Raw genomic sequence first — 15,790 nt, 5'->3', positions numbered from 1 at the left:
AAACACTTTAAGAAATTGCACTGTCCATGCCCAGTCCCCTACCCACAGTTGCCCCCTGTACAGTAACAAATTAAGCATCTACTACTTAGTGCAGCCTGTGAAAAGGAAGTAGAAGTGGTTCTGAATGCTTATCATGAAGGTTGTTCTGAAAGTAATGCCTCCTATTTTATTCTGTTGGCCCACAACGTCACAGGAGGATGTTGGTGGTATAGCAGTAGAGGTTGAACCTTCCCACCAGTATCCTGTTAAATTTTGTTGCTGTGTGACAGATGGCAGCAGAGTTTGACAGGACCTGTTGAACTAATACAAGGCTGAAGGTGACAGTTTCCCAGATCACGTCATTACCAGTGATGGGATGTGGTGTCATCACTGCAAGGTGAAATAAAACAGCAGCCCATGGAGGGGCCACCTGTGAATTCCCCATTGAAGAAAAAGTTGAAGATGCAGCCCTCAGTGGGTAAAGTGATGTGCGCCTTTTCTTTGGGATGGAAAAGGGGTGATTCTTCTGGATTTCCTGGAATCTGGACAAACCATCAACTCTGATGGCTACTTTGTGACGCTGACTAAGCTGAAGTCTTGAATGTCCAGAATAAGGCCAGAGAAGAAGACAACCGTTGTATAGTCTAAATTTGGTACCTTCTGACTTCTGTCTGAGCTGATGAAAGATGGACTGTGTGGGCAAAATCTTCCTAGCAATTATGCCACTGTAGCAGCTGTGAAGCAGTGAACACCTCCACTGGTGCAGATTTTTCAAGTGTGGCATGCATGCTCTTCATCACTGGCAACTAATGGTGGTGACTGCTGAAAAATAGTGTTTTGTATCTGAGAATTTATGCTATCAAATAGTGTTATTGTGGCTTTTGTGTCTGTTATAGTTGTCATGGAAATGAATAGGAGCAATGAACATACAAAAGAGGAGCGTAATCAAGTCGCTTTGTTTGGGCTGCAGCAGACCTGAACACTACAACCGAAAAGAAATTGTGATTTGTCTTTCAATACCAAAGATTTCACTGTCATTGAAATCTACTTTTAACGTTTAAAGGAATAGTAACTATTATCACTTCTATTTGTTAGAACATTTCAAAGCAGCTTCTTTATTCTTATTAAAGTATTTTACAGACACGTCCATTTATTAATGAGAAGTCATGATCGTTTCCAGACTTGCAGACTTTAGTTGCAGAGGGCCGAGAGTATGTGTGCCAGGATTTCTTACATCTGGCAGAAACATGCCACTGCCTTGCTGGAAATTGAGCTTTCCTTATACTCTTCTGTACTAGTTAATAGAAACCCTCATTGAAAAAGGGTACTCATCAAAGAATGCTTTATGGAACAGAAAAGCAGTACTCGTAAACCCCATTGGATTCCTAGAGTTATTACATTTTACATCATATACAGTTTATTTTTCCAGATGCCATGGTTCAAAATAATGAATTTTTAATACTACTTGCAGAATTCTACAGATTTCATAATAGCATATGACATGTTAATATCCTCTGTGACATCCTACTGGTCATATCCAACTGTGATAAACACTTGTGTACGCTATAAAAATGACATCTATTATAAAAATAAAGATAATGCAAAAGGATACAAACAATCCCTTAAATTTATAAAGACTGTTGCAAATCTTGAATGTTAATTTGAAGGAAAAAAGTGCATGCTAATGCTAAGTTTATGCCTTCAGTTAATAGTCCTTTATTCCTTCAGGAAAAAAAATCAAGCAGCTATGCTTTAAATGAATTTAATGAACTGCAAAGACTGACATTTTCACTATAAAAGTCACACTTCATTTAATGAAGTAGTTAAATATTGATGCTATATTAAAATACAGGCTGAATAAAAATGGCAATATGGTTTTCAAAATAGGGATTTGAACTGTTTTTTTTTTTTTCTTGTTATATTGAAAATTTCATGAACTGAGAAAAGGGAAATACAGCAGAATATCTCCATAATAAACAAAGTAGTGTTGAAATAACATTAAAGTTGAAAGACAAAACCCCATAAAAGTGAAGAAATTAAGGCAGTGTACTCTTACCTCAGTGCTCTTTGTGCTTAAGAACGTAATTGCTGAATGGAACCAAGATTATTATTGTTTGAATTGCAATATTTTCTGAAGTTCTTGAAAGCAAAGACAGATTGTACACCCTGTACTTCGGGTGGCACATGAGAGAGCTGGCCATGTGTTTACCCAGGGTGATTATTTAAATATGGTATTATTTGATATCAATTTGAGTAATTGTGTTTTAAGTGCTATGATTGCACTGGCAATACTCTGGCAAGGCCATATTGACTGTTTGTGGCTTCCGTTGATATCATTTGAATTTTTAGCTTTGTTTTTATCTGCATTTCCACCATAAAAATGTAATGTTGGCAACGGGTGAGGAAATATCAGTGACAAATATGCCTCAGATTTTTCATAACTCCCAACTTCCATGATAAGGAGGAACCAAGAATTTTATAGATGTGAGTTGGAGCAGTGACTGAGTGATGGTATGATCAGCTTCACTGTAACGGACTGAGTTACACTGGATCGTATTTGTAACACTGTACTGGTTCTAACATCAGGCCTCTACGTACAGTAAAATACTGAGGATGACATCTTTGGCTCATTGAAGTCAGTGGCAAAACTCCCATTAATTTCAGCAGTCTGTGATTTCATCCTTAGTGGCTGACTTGTAAAACAACGATAAATTGATTTAGCAAGGGGTTTTTTGTTGTTGTTTTTTCGGTTGTTGGGTTTGTTTTTTTTTCCTCAAGGAAGATCTCTGCTTCATGTAAAATGACTTATCTTTTAACTTTTAATTCAGGATAAATAGTCTTTTTTTTTTTTTTTTTTTTCCCTTTTTTGCATACCTATCTTTTAACCATCAAAGATGATGGGAGAAAATGGATCTGTTTTGAAAGCAGTAGGCTGTATGCACTGTTACATAAACCAACAATAAGGAATGCAGACTTCCTAATGAAGACTGATGAATCACTTCTGTAACTAGCAGCTGTCAGGTATGGTCTCTACATGTACTGGTTGAAATGTATTTTCCCTATATGCGAAGAATATTTATTTGAAACTACAACAACAGAAGAAAACATTGGAAACTGAAGAAATAACGATGTAAGTGCATATGTATGTATTTAGAAGGCATGCACTGTGTTTGTGATCATGGTCCTCGTAATTCTTCATGAGATGGGTAGATCACCATCTTGTTACACAGTCATGACTTTGCCACAGCAAGCATGAAAATGTTCTCCTTAATAGAACATAAAATTTTGTGGGGTATTTTGGAGGCTAACCAGCATTTATCTGGAATTAATAGAGCGTTGAATATTTTCTACCTTTCCTAGACGTCAGAAGAAAATGGATGCCAAGTGTCCGTTCATGCTGCTCATGGTCCTGAGTGAGTTCTGGTTGTGCAATGGCTCTTAGTTGCTGATCTGGTCTGTGCTTAAGGCAGAGATCCTGCTGAACGTGACAGAACTGGCATAACCCAAGAGGAACCATTTGTAGCACGCTTAGCAGCTTGTGCCCTTGAGTGAGTGTATCTTTAAAGAAAGAATTACAAAATTGAAAAGGTATTTGTATACTGCTGACATTCAGAATGCTTACATTGAAACTATACCAGCGCTGCTGTCTTCAACAGTAGTATAGGGAAAATGTTTTATTAAACACTATTTTTTCTTGTTATTTAAGAAGTAGCTAGCTTTGCACACATTAATCTCTTTTTCTTTTTAATTCAAGGTTGATGGTCTAGGTCTCACACATTGTATTTATGAATAGGGCACTCAATAACTATGCAAAATATCTATTTCTCCCATGGGAATTTGTGCTTTGATATATTCTGATCCTTATTAAATTTAAACAGGATCAAATTTATACAGCTTTGGCAGAGATTTATTAAAATACACTGAGTGGACAGCTTGTGGGAGTGCAGTGTGCTATAATAACATATGCCTCTTACCAGAGAATAGTAATTATTGAGAATCAAATAAATCTGTAGGAGGTTAAGTACATATGGAAAAGATATCAATTGTAGTTTTCTGCAGTCAGGCAGCAGTACTGTCTGAAGATTTGTTGCTATATAAAGAAATGAGGTACATCCTTTTAAGGCCCTAAATATTCAAAATGCCCTTTACCAACAAAGCTAATATTCATCCAGACTTTAAAAAAAAAAAAAAAAAAAAAAAAAGACATTTGCTCAGTAGAGTTTAGAGTTTAATTAATTGTTTAGTGCTATTCATCTGCATAAGCACTTACTTACATTTATACCAAAGATTTATTAAAAGTAGATTAATTTATTAAATGTAAATGAAAACTGTTTGCTTTAAAATTCTGTAAATTTCTTTCCTCAATCAGAAACATCCTGTCATTGGAAAGGAAAACCCAAATAATGGCTGCAGATGAACAAAAACTCTTTTCTAAGATTAAAAATAGATTGCATAACGGCCATCATTCATCCATATTTCAGCAGTGATCTGTTTAAGATTAGATGCTTTAACCTTTTAGTTGACTGTATGTGATAATTTCACTAGCAAAAGGATGGAAAAATATATAGATGAGTCAGTGAGAGCCATATCTTCTGGAATAGTTGTGGTCTGGATGAAACCTCTGTGTTTTGTGATAAAATTATTTGGAATACCAAAGCTTGGGATGTGTGAGAATGGTAATTTTATCACTAAATGTGGAAAAAGGACAAGAAAAGCAATGATGAGTGGGTGTGGGGAACAGCATATATTCATATGGGGAGCAGCATATATTCAATCCCTTTCTTCATCTCTCTGGCAAAATGATTCAGGTACATTTTAAGACAAGGGCACGTGGAGGAAAGCATTCAAGTCTGTGAGTCTTGAGGAGGTTGTCCTATGTCTTTGGAGGATGTATCAGACAGCTGAGTGGTTCTGGGCCTTTCATGGTCTGGATCTTGCACACACATTTTCTCTGGAAGGCCAAACAAGACACACCATTTCCTTGGTTATGTATGGGTTTCATCACTTTGTTTTTCATCTATCTTCTGTGAATTCAATCAAGAACAGATTTCTTTTTGAAGTTGTAGTTGTAAACCTGTAATTTTGATACTGTATTAATATGTAATAACCCTTTGTTATGCTTTTTATGGGCTAGGAATAGTTGAAAGTCAGGACTAACCAAAAAGAGTGTCTGTTATGTGTGAGCCTGAGTATGATAACATGACCTTGGGACTAGGGGCTTCAGAAAGAGGAGGATTTCATTCTGGCTATGCAGAGTGCATTTATCCTTGTCTTATGAAAGAAGTAAAATAATTTCAGCAGCAAATACATGTCTCTGGGCTTATTGTACTCAGAGAATTTGATACGTGTGCATTTATTATATATAAAAATATATATATTTAAAGAAAATGCATTTAAATGAAAATTATAATGACTTAAATCTGGTATTATCAGAATATTTCTGCATTTCATTATGAACAACTAATGAAAACTGCCTATTTTTGGTAAGAAAAGTGAAAGGTATTTATTTTGATGAAAGTTTACTCTTAAGCAGTTGCTTCCTTTTGGGGGGGGGGAAGCAAAAACCCAAACCCACTGATTAACATTGATGTGGATTGAAATCCAGTTCCCTGTTTATCAGTTTGGTATTTGCTCTCTTATTATTAACTTCAACTTTCTTTTAACTTACAGTTCCAAAATAGCTACGGAGTTTTCAAAATAAACTAACGTAACTTGATTACTTTAAGATATCAAGACTGTTCTCTTAAAAAAATAACCAGATGCTCTGTTTCTGTCTTTTATTCTAGCAGAAGAAACACTTTGTTAAAATAGAAGTCAGGGTGTTTGGGCTGCAATCCCATCTCAGTTATTACACTGCTATATGACCTTGGGCAAGGCATTTATTGCGCCTGTCCCTCGTTGACTTTTTCTATGAAAGCAGAGATGATAATGTACAGAATCCCTTTGGTAATGCTTTGAACCTTAATTCATTGCTGCTCGTGGAGGGCTGTGGGTGGCCTGTCTGAGGCACTACTGCAGACCTTTCTATACATAATATATACATGTATAATATGTTGTTAGATATGAAGTATGTACAAATATCTAACGTGTATCAGCGTGTTCAACTACCCTCCTGTATAACTGCAGTTTATATTAGTGAGTCATGCTGTGACATTACTGGTGATTTCATTCTCATTCATCATTATCGTTGGATACAGATATAAGAAGTAGGAGCAAATTTTAAGTTCATGTGTGTTTTAACTCAGAATGCCCATTTGTGGGTAGTTTCAGAATCTCTTTTGAAAAGATGTACGTTGTAACAATATACATGGATCTTAATTTATACACAGTTGATAGAAATTCAGTAATTTTTTAAGAAAGAGAAATTGCAAAGTGAAATCACTAGAATAGTAGTCTGCTTATGGCACGATATTATGTAGAAAGCAAAACAGCATGGTAGGTAGGTGTCCAGTTGTCCTACATGTTTAGATTTAGGGATCAGCAGAATCAAGTAACTGTGGAATGAAATTTGGAATATGATGTGCTGCAATTCTAAGAAAATGTCCATCTCATCTGCTAAATACTTCTAGGCCCTACTTTCTAATTTCTAAGGCAGTTCATGAAAATTTAGTATTTTGCAATTGATTCCTATTGCTGCATTTTCTTGGAAATAAATTAATTTCCTTTGGTGTGATATAGATTGAGGAGTCCTTTGCTTATAAACTGAAGTAAAAGAGATCCTAGGTATAGCACAGGATATCCATCATTAAAAAGATAGCTTTATTTGTTGATGGACATGACACACTAAGCTGCTTTGTGCTTACCTTTATTAACTCTGGTGTGTAATAGCAAAACTGTATATCTTTTCAAAAGCATTCCATAAGGACAATCATCTTTTGAAGTTATTTTCTCTTTTAACTTCTCATATCAAGTATTGTGACAAGCTGTTAGGCTGTGATTTTATTCATCCATCACAGCAAGTCAGGTTGGCACAATGGCTTCTAAAAGATCATCATCTATATTGTTATCTTCAGGGTCAAACAATCTCATCACTTCTGACTTTGAACTGGTGCTACTGGCTATATGCTTTGTTACAGACCCTAATAGAGAAATATTCCTGACTGTTTTGAGGGGGTTTTTAAGCATTTAAATATATTATATATATATATTTACTGAAAAAAAATGGACATTTTGTGTAGGGAAGCAAAGCAGTTGTTTATAGATGCGAAAGAATGTATGTAATAATTCTCAAGTTTTTTTTTTTGTGCAGGGACACTGCAAGCTGAAGGTAATAGCCATGTATTATCTGAAGACAGCTAAATAACTGCTCTGAAATGTCAGTGGCTGTGACATTCTAAAAACACTCGTGAATGATGTCTGCTCCCTCTTAGAAGTGCATTGATTAATTAATATGGCTCAGACAGTAAAAGTTTTAATTTGAAGATAACATATGAGGTACAAGACATTAATTGCACCAAAGATAACATGCTAATTAAAAGGTTCACATGATGTTGTCTAAAGTTAATAGCATACATTGAGATACTTGGAATAGATACCTAATTATAACGTAGTATCTGAATGCTGTATTTTTGCACAGGTAACATCTTTTGTACATTCTAATTCTATTTTCCTGGGAAGAGTTAATTGTGTGATGTTCCTTTTGTAGAGAAACCAGTTCAGTACAAAAGCAGACGTTGTAAACCAATGATCTTGAGCAATGTAAAGAGTTTTGCATTTAGTGCTATTTCAGCAAAGACTGTGGGTTAATACAAATGTATTAAATTTTAGAGGAGAAAGAAATGCCATCTTCTCACTTCTTTAAAATAAGGAAGTTGATTTTCCTTATTAGATCCTTCATTCTTAGGTAGGGTGATAGTGCATGGTGTCAGCAAGGTAATTGATAAGAGCCTTAGACAGTAGTGCTTACAGTTTATGTGGCAATCTGGAATCGGTCTCCTGGGCCAGGCTCTATTGCATTCTCTTAGCAAAAATGGAAAGGGGGAAAATGCAGCTCCTGTGACTCTCCTGTGATTTATTCTGTTGCAGTGCAATTTTCCAGCACAGCAGTTTCTACGATTCCTTCCTCTGTCATCAGCAACCTTTTGGAAGTTTCAGTGTCACCTTATCTAGTTTGCAGGAGTGAAGCAAAAGCTTCTTGCTCTGGAAAGCATTGGCTTACATCTACAGGGAGGCTTCTCGTCACTGCTGGCTTCACTGAGATCTGTTTGCCACTTGTGCCATGTGCAATTTAAACAAATAGCATATATAATGCAAATGTCGTGGTTTAAGATACAAAGATTATCTTACATTGAACATTCATGACTTTTTCTGTGTTCTCCACTCAAGATAATGCAGTGAAATTACACCTTTATGTAATCTTTAGGGAAGAATAAAATAAAAACTTCACACAGTGATGCAAGTTGATTAAATGGTGGTGAAGTGGCTTTTGGATCTTATCAACATGGAGGAATGGCTGTGGACATTGATAAAGATCTCACACCAGTGTTAGCATTGATTGTTGGCTCTGAGGGAACAGACATTCTTTAGCTCCATAAACCATTTGAAAAATTCATTAACTCAAAATGTAGAGTTGCTGTCACTTATATTTTAAATCAAGAAGGTGAATAACAGGAAAAAAATTCCTGTGCAAGGTAATTAAGCAAATACTTAAGAACATTGAACATAAGTCTTAGCTTTTTTTGGTGCCACCATTGAAAGCAGACGCAGTTGCTGCTCTGTGCAGTTATGTGCATGTGTATGGTGAGGGATTGAGTTGCACATAAATAGTAGGTGTACAGTTGCAATAGCTTCATATCACTAATATCCTGCATTGCACAGTCATCCTTGTGCTAAGAAAAAAAACCCAACGCTTAACTTGTTTCACTCAGCCATCTGAGGTACCAGAACAAAACCCATTGGTCACATTTTAGGAGTGATTGTTTCATTCTGTGGCTCTCCAGTACCAAGAGCTAATTCACCAAATAATACATCCATCCTTTGGAAACCAAAGCAGTTCAGGAGCCTATACCTTAATGCATAGAATGAAGATCTAGGTAGAAAATGTCTAAATCCAGAAGTACAAGCTTTAGGAATGTCTGCTTTTGTGTTCTTTTACCTCTAGCCATAATGAACCTGACATTTTCTCAGGAGTGCTAAATATCTAGAAAAAAAAACAAGCATTTTTGATTCTATGAGTATCCGACAGTGTCAACATTTTGCAGAGAGCGTGGAAAAAAGAAAACCACAGCTTGATAAGACCTTTAAGACTGTGAATCCTGGCTTCATTCAGGGTTGTAGCCCCTGTTCTGAAACTTAAATGTCTAAAAGTTATGTGCAGGCAAGATTCAAGCACAGGTCTTGCTGATCTAGCCCTATGCCAATAAAAAGGGATTTGGTATTTGAATTTGGTACTGTTCTTAAAGAACTAACAAATGCCAGAATATCTCCAAAGAAAGACTACTATTTCTTAACTTAGCCTATTGAGACAGTATGAATACTATCACCTTTTCTCCTCCTTAATTTGATACCCAACTGGTTGTTTGCACATGGCGATTAAATTCTGATGCCTGATACAGCCTTTATCTCTGTAGACTTCACAGCTTTTGGCTTATTTTCTTTGCTTTTGGAAAAACAATCCTTCAATTTTTCTTATTCCCTTATTAGTGTTACTTAAAAATCTATGCCCTGTGATGTAACAACTTTTTGCTGTCATTAGGTATTCATGACTAAGAAATTACAGAGAGGCTGAGAAGCTTGACAGAGGCCTCATAAACTGCAGTGGCAGAATTAAATCTTCTACATGTTAACTTTTCAGTGTAATTCCATCATTCCTTTCCCAGTGATTTCTAACATGATGCAGAAACCTGTATGTAAGCGCCTTGAGGCTCTTCCACGTGCTTCAGTGGCTCCCAGGGAGAAGCCAAAAAGCTGTAGTGGTCTGGAATCAGCAGCCCCCCATCTCCTGTCTGGTTTCAGTTCTCTTGTCTTGTGGCATGGCATCATGGCATCAAAACTATTCTCCCCCGCCCCCTGGCACAGGCTGAATGGGTTACCCCATTTGTGTGACTGAGGCCTCTTTGGGGAATTGTGCTTAAATAAATAAGAGAATCTGTCTTTTAAGAGTTGTGATTCCAAATCAACTCTAGCAGATGTGAAGATAACTTCCTGTGCCAGGAAAATAAAACATTCTAAGTAATATGTTCCTGTTGATTGTTGCCCAGGGATAAGCAGTTTCAGATTTGATCTCTACTTAATTGACACAGACCATTGTTCAAAAAGCGCTCAAAATGAAGATTTGTCAGTGCTTTTAATTTTCTTTTTTTTTTTTTCTACTTTCAAGAACAGGCTTTGTCATCCGATAAGATGCAAATCGATTTCCTCCAAAATAAAAACATTCCTGAACTACTAGTTATTTACTGAAGTAGTAGAAAACAATCTTTAGAAACCTGATTTTCTGCTTGCGTTTTCTGATATTGATTCCAAAATATATTAAGCACTGTTAAGAAAGACAATGGTTTTGAATATTTTCCTGAAAAATACTGAAGTATTCTTCATCACATTAAGTTAAATCATTTTCTTAGCATGCCAATTACTGCTCTTTTCAAGGTAGTTCATGTGTAGGGCTGGTAGGGCTGAGATTTTTGAAAGAATCCATACTTCATAGCCAGCCAAATCTTGTGCCTAACTCATATCCTGTGGGTGATGGGGTAACAAAAACCTGGGGAGGCCTGGGCTTCACTTCTGCAGCTTTCAGAGTTCTTTGCTGCTTGTGGTTTATATATATAAAGCTGTGCTTTATTTATTTTTTAACATTTTGTCATTCCTTGTAGGAAAATGCTCTTCTATAGACAGCACTTATCATCTTCTCTGCAGAAATGTGTTTAATGGTCTTCAAAAGAAAATCCTGAAAGAGCTTATTTGAGCAGAAGAGGCTGAATTGTCCTCTCATGTCTAGCAAGTGTTGGTCAGTATATTGCCTAATGGTGTGACAACATTAAGGCTCAGAAAATGCAGCCTTCAGGGCAGTTTGTGTAACTATGGTAACAGCAGCAGTTAGGATGGTTATCTAAAAGCTCCATCTTCTGAGATTTCACAGAAGTTATTATTTTGGTGTCATTACTATTATTCCACAGATTATTATTTCATTATAACAGAGGACAGAGGTTCCAAAATAAATAAATAAATAAATAAAAAAATCTGAAAGAAGGTGATTCCATCAGTGGTAGTCCTGACAGGTCATCAGTGGGTATTTCAGCTCAAAGCTGGTGAGCGTGCAGTGTGAACACCAGTCAAATTCCATATTTTAAGAAACTATTCAAAGGATGACAGAATAAAGGCTGTTTGTAACACCTTTTCATCAGCCACCTCTAAAGAGAGTCATTTTACAAGCACTGCTAACAACAATATGTCCTGGACATGATCATCAGCAACTCCTAGGCAGTGAGCTATGTCATGGGTGGCACAGCCAGTGTAACAGATATTAGGTATAAAAACTGTCCGTCTACCTGAGAACAGGTTAAACAAGCTGTAACAGCAACTTGAAGCAGATAGAGGCACTACACTGAGTGGCAAAGAGGTGCCGAGTGAAATTACATCCTGTGTCAGGCACAAATAAATTACCATTGGAAGATCAGGAGTAGTCACTTTTTCACAGTTGTTCCAAGCAGACTGAATACAACTTGGAAAGAATTCTTTCTTCTGCAGCAACTGGAATCACAGCCCACTGCTAGGTAGAGCTCTCAGGAGGGCAATTTCTAGGCACAGTGCTGTGAAATGTGGAACTTTTGGACCTGTACGCTGAAGTCTTTTCTTGCATACTTTCTTTATTGATGCACATTTTGTAACTGAATGGTTTCAGTATTACAACTCAGAATCATTGTATTTGGTAAAAGAATTGATCTGTAAAAGTCCAATTTTGAACAAGGTAGGGCTGTGGCTGTGCATTCGTAACGGTGTGAAGTCCAAGCTTTGTATGAGCAGCGTGTTCTGACAGCACGTGTTTCTGCTCACAAGCTAATTAGCTGGCATTCTACCTTGAATGTACTGCTTATTTTTTTTTAATGTCATAGTTACTTTTAAATGCACTTCTAATCAGTATTTTTGACGCCCTGCTAGTACGACTGCAGTATATTCAACTTAAGATACAAGTATGTTTTGTTTACTTTTCTCTGTTATACCAGTAAGTGTATCATAATAGGGAAAGAAGGAAGACAAGTGCCATGACAATTTAAGTTTTCTACTATCTTGTGTTATACAATGCTTAAGAATTTTACAGAAGGGACAAAAAATTTGCAAGTCTCTGTGAAAACACATTTCTTTATATTTGTTTGTGTTTAATTTTCTGTTTGGAATAGTTGCTGCAGGAGAGGAGAACAAGGGTCTTAATTTTTAATATGTTTTCCAACAGTAAAAATACGTATATTTTCTTACTTTGTGAAGTTACTGTAACAACTTCAGGCTTTCCATTACATTTCAGATTTTTCCTGTTGTTATAACCTCCGCTAATGAAAATGTCCATTAAAGTGCCACAAATATTTAAATACATATTCATGCTGAGTTTGAAATCTTGCACATCATTTTCTAAACTAAGCCATTAGCATCGGGATAGATACTGTTATTTTGCAAGTCTTCACTCCTGCAATTTGTGTGTGTCAAATTTAACCACTGCACAATACCTATGTAGAGTAATAAAAGCATTAGTGCTTAGATTTTAGTGCTGTCTTCACACTCAGCTCTCGCTATCTCTTTTGATGCTTGATAACAATCATGCTGCTAGATGTTTTCCAGTGTATAATGCAGAACACAGGTCACTCTTGGTAAACCTATTCTAATCGTGGCTTCTCAGAACACAAATCCATTAACCTGTGGTGATAACCCCACTGCAAAGATTTGACGCAGAAAATGCTGCACTATCAGTGATAGAGCTCATGGCTGTACCGCATTTGAAAGAGCATTCTGAGTAAAGTTAAGGAAGTAATGGTGAAGTTACTGAAGTTTAAGGTGAGTCATCTTCTGTCAGGGCTCACTGCTCACTGAAGTTTCCACTAAGAAAAAGACTAAATTCCTATAGAATCTTGTACTCATGCATACGTAGCCTAATTCAAGCAATGCAACTGTTTGGTTTTTTTTTGTTGTTGTTTGTTCTTTCTTTTCTTTTTTGAAATTGGTTAGCAAATACTTTTACAGGCTTATTCAGAGTCACTCAATCTTGAGGAGGTGAAGAGCTACTTTATCATCAAGAGCTGTAGAATAATTCTGGCATGACAGATGATGGTGGTAGTAAAGCTGACATTATCAGAACACATCATCATCACTTTTGATGAAACATTCTACAGCAAGCATCAGCTAGCTGAGGTGAAAATTTCTGTCTCTTCAACTGTATTCTTGGAATATGTGTTGTTTGCTTGTTTGTTTCCTCTAGCATAGGATTTCTCCACATATGCATAAAAAATATGGTTTCTTTGGAAGCAGGAGAAATGATTGCTTCTTTCCTTTAATCAGATCTCCTGAGACCCGAGGGTACTTTCTCTGACACGCTTTCTTGGACTTGTAACATTACATCTCTTACTATGCATAGGATCATTTCTGGAGTTGTGCTGAGATCTGTCACTTTATTTTATTTATTTATAGCAAGTTTCTCAAAAACAGCCTCAGGCTTCTCTTTCTCATTGTTTGGCATTTTGATTTTTCTAGCTTTCAGCTTTGGCAAAATTCTTGTTTTAATCTTGTTGGAATCAGGTTTTGTTCAGGAACTGAGATTGGTACAATATTTTAGTCTTTGTCCTCTTTTAACTGGAGATGCTCTTTAGAGTAGTTTGTTTCATTGAAAACTTGGATGGTAATTGTATGGAAGAAGTTATCTCAGACAGACAAATGGTAGATGATGGACTTGTGGCTGGTTTTGAGAACTACTGGATCTGAAAGCTGGCCTTTCCAACTCCATGTTGAGAATCATCTGCTGCAGCTGTAGACTACCCGCACCTGAAAACCACTTGTGAGGTTTTTAATCTTTCTGTCATCACAGAGGCATCCACTCATTCTTGAGGAGAATCCTTTCATACAAAGAAAATGGCCAAGGTCTGTGCTGTCATTGGGGAACTAAACATGCCAAAATTTGAACTTGGAGTCAGTGTAGAGGGCCTGAAATCTTCAGCATCCCAGACAAGCAAATAAGAGAGAACCCATTTTGTTCACTTCGAAAGACAGTTTCTATTGGTAAAGGCATTTGCAGTCGCAGATATTAATGCAGATAATACTATTCCAGTTTAATACCAGATTGGCTCAGGTGAAAACTAATGCCACTAATGGCTTTTCGTGAATTGTTCATTGTCTTGTAAAAACCTGATGAAAATGTTGCCAGGGGTTATTGTGTGATTGCTTTAATGTAGATATGAGAACATGCAATTATAATTAAAAAGAAGCTTGGGTCAGCGTCCAGGCTCAAGCTCATAGACAAGCGTTTTTTGTGTTGTGCAGGAAAGCGTGGCGTGTTATCAGTTATGACTTCCTTATTACCTACAACACTAGTGTAGTAAAGAAATTAAGTATGTACTATAAATGCACTTATAACAGATCTTAAGGTTTACATCATGTTAATAAATTTTCTTGTCCCCACTTTTGGAAATGTGCTTGGTATTTCAGCATAGTCTCTGATACTTGTAGAAGCCTGTGAAAAAATGGCAGGGAAGAAGATGCATTTAAAAAGAAGTGTAAAAATGTTGGTGTAATAAATCCAACTTAGAATGACTGAAATCTCTATGCATGAAAGAACTGGTTGGTTTGCATAGAAGTCACCTCGGGTCATTTTCTGGCGATCACAGTGAAATCCATTTTGCCTCCCTCTATCATAATTTCATATTTTCTTTTTCACTGTGATCTTTACTTACAGTCAGCAATTTCTTCCTGGATGACTAAGTCCCTGGTGCGCTTAGCAGCTGTACAGAGCCACTTGTGTAAGACCCAATCAACCTGAAAAAGGGCTGAAGAACTTAAAGCCTAAAAGAAATCTGTGTGGGTGTATTTTAATTACTGCATTACCATGACAGTCTGCACTATTTATGATTCTAAAGACTTCTTGAAAAAAAGAAAGAGAAGAGGCTTGTGCATTGTAGAAGAAATGTTGTTAATAGTTCAGGTGTTTTTTGGATAAACATTGTAGATACCATAACCAAGATTTTGCAGTTGCATGAATGTTTGAGATAGTTTTAGTGTCATAAGCTTAATGCCTCTTGGTGCCTATACCCTTTCTGATTTCCCTAAGTGATCATAAAGTCATAAACTGTCTTTCTAGGAGGTCTATAAGAATCCTGTTAGGAGCTTTTTATTATACTGGCAAATTCATATTGAACTGACTTTCTTTTTCACTATTACAGAATAATCAAATCAGTGCTGTTATTATTGTACTGTTGGAAAAGAAAATAATGGGAATGTAAAGTAAAACTGCTAATGTAATGAAACGCTCTTATTTTGCTAGGTTAAGGATGCTATGGCTGCTCCTTCCAGCTTGCTTCCAACAGTGACTATGTGATGAAATAGGTGTTCCATTTGTGGCAAGGGGTTACCTTTATTATCATTTGAACATATAATTGTCCTTCAGAGGCCAAAAGGGAGGATTGCTTTTGCCTATTTGGGCTTTCTGTCAGGCTGTGTGTTGGTGTTGGACTTACAAGAACACTACTGTGCACAGTGTCACGTGTGCAGTGCTGTGATTTCCTTTTATAATCATGACTACTATCTGATGGTTCTCTCTCCAGAAGAAATGCCTCTTCTGTTCTTTCATGCCCATCTGAGCCTTTTTTCCTTTTTCTTTTCTTTCTTTTTTTTTTTTTTCTTT

General features: G+C 36.5%; 1 protein-coding gene across 2 annotated transcripts in view; it reads left to right on the top strand.

Annotated features, from left to right (window-relative positions):
* TOX3 (TOX high mobility group box family member 3) overlaps window positions 1-15,790 on the top strand; it is a gene marked incomplete at both ends in the record, with an annotated part of 73,697 nt that overhangs the window by 18,696 nt on the left and 39,211 nt on the right. The window lies entirely within an intron of this gene.

Source organism: Tetrao urogallus, assembly GCF_951394365.1.
Source record: "Tetrao urogallus genome assembly, chromosome: 12".
Classification (NCBI taxonomy): Eukaryota; Metazoa; Chordata; class Aves; order Galliformes; family Phasianidae; genus Tetrao; species Tetrao urogallus.
Note: the sequence above shows the minus strand (reverse complement) of the source record. Positions and strands in the feature narration are given on the sequence as shown.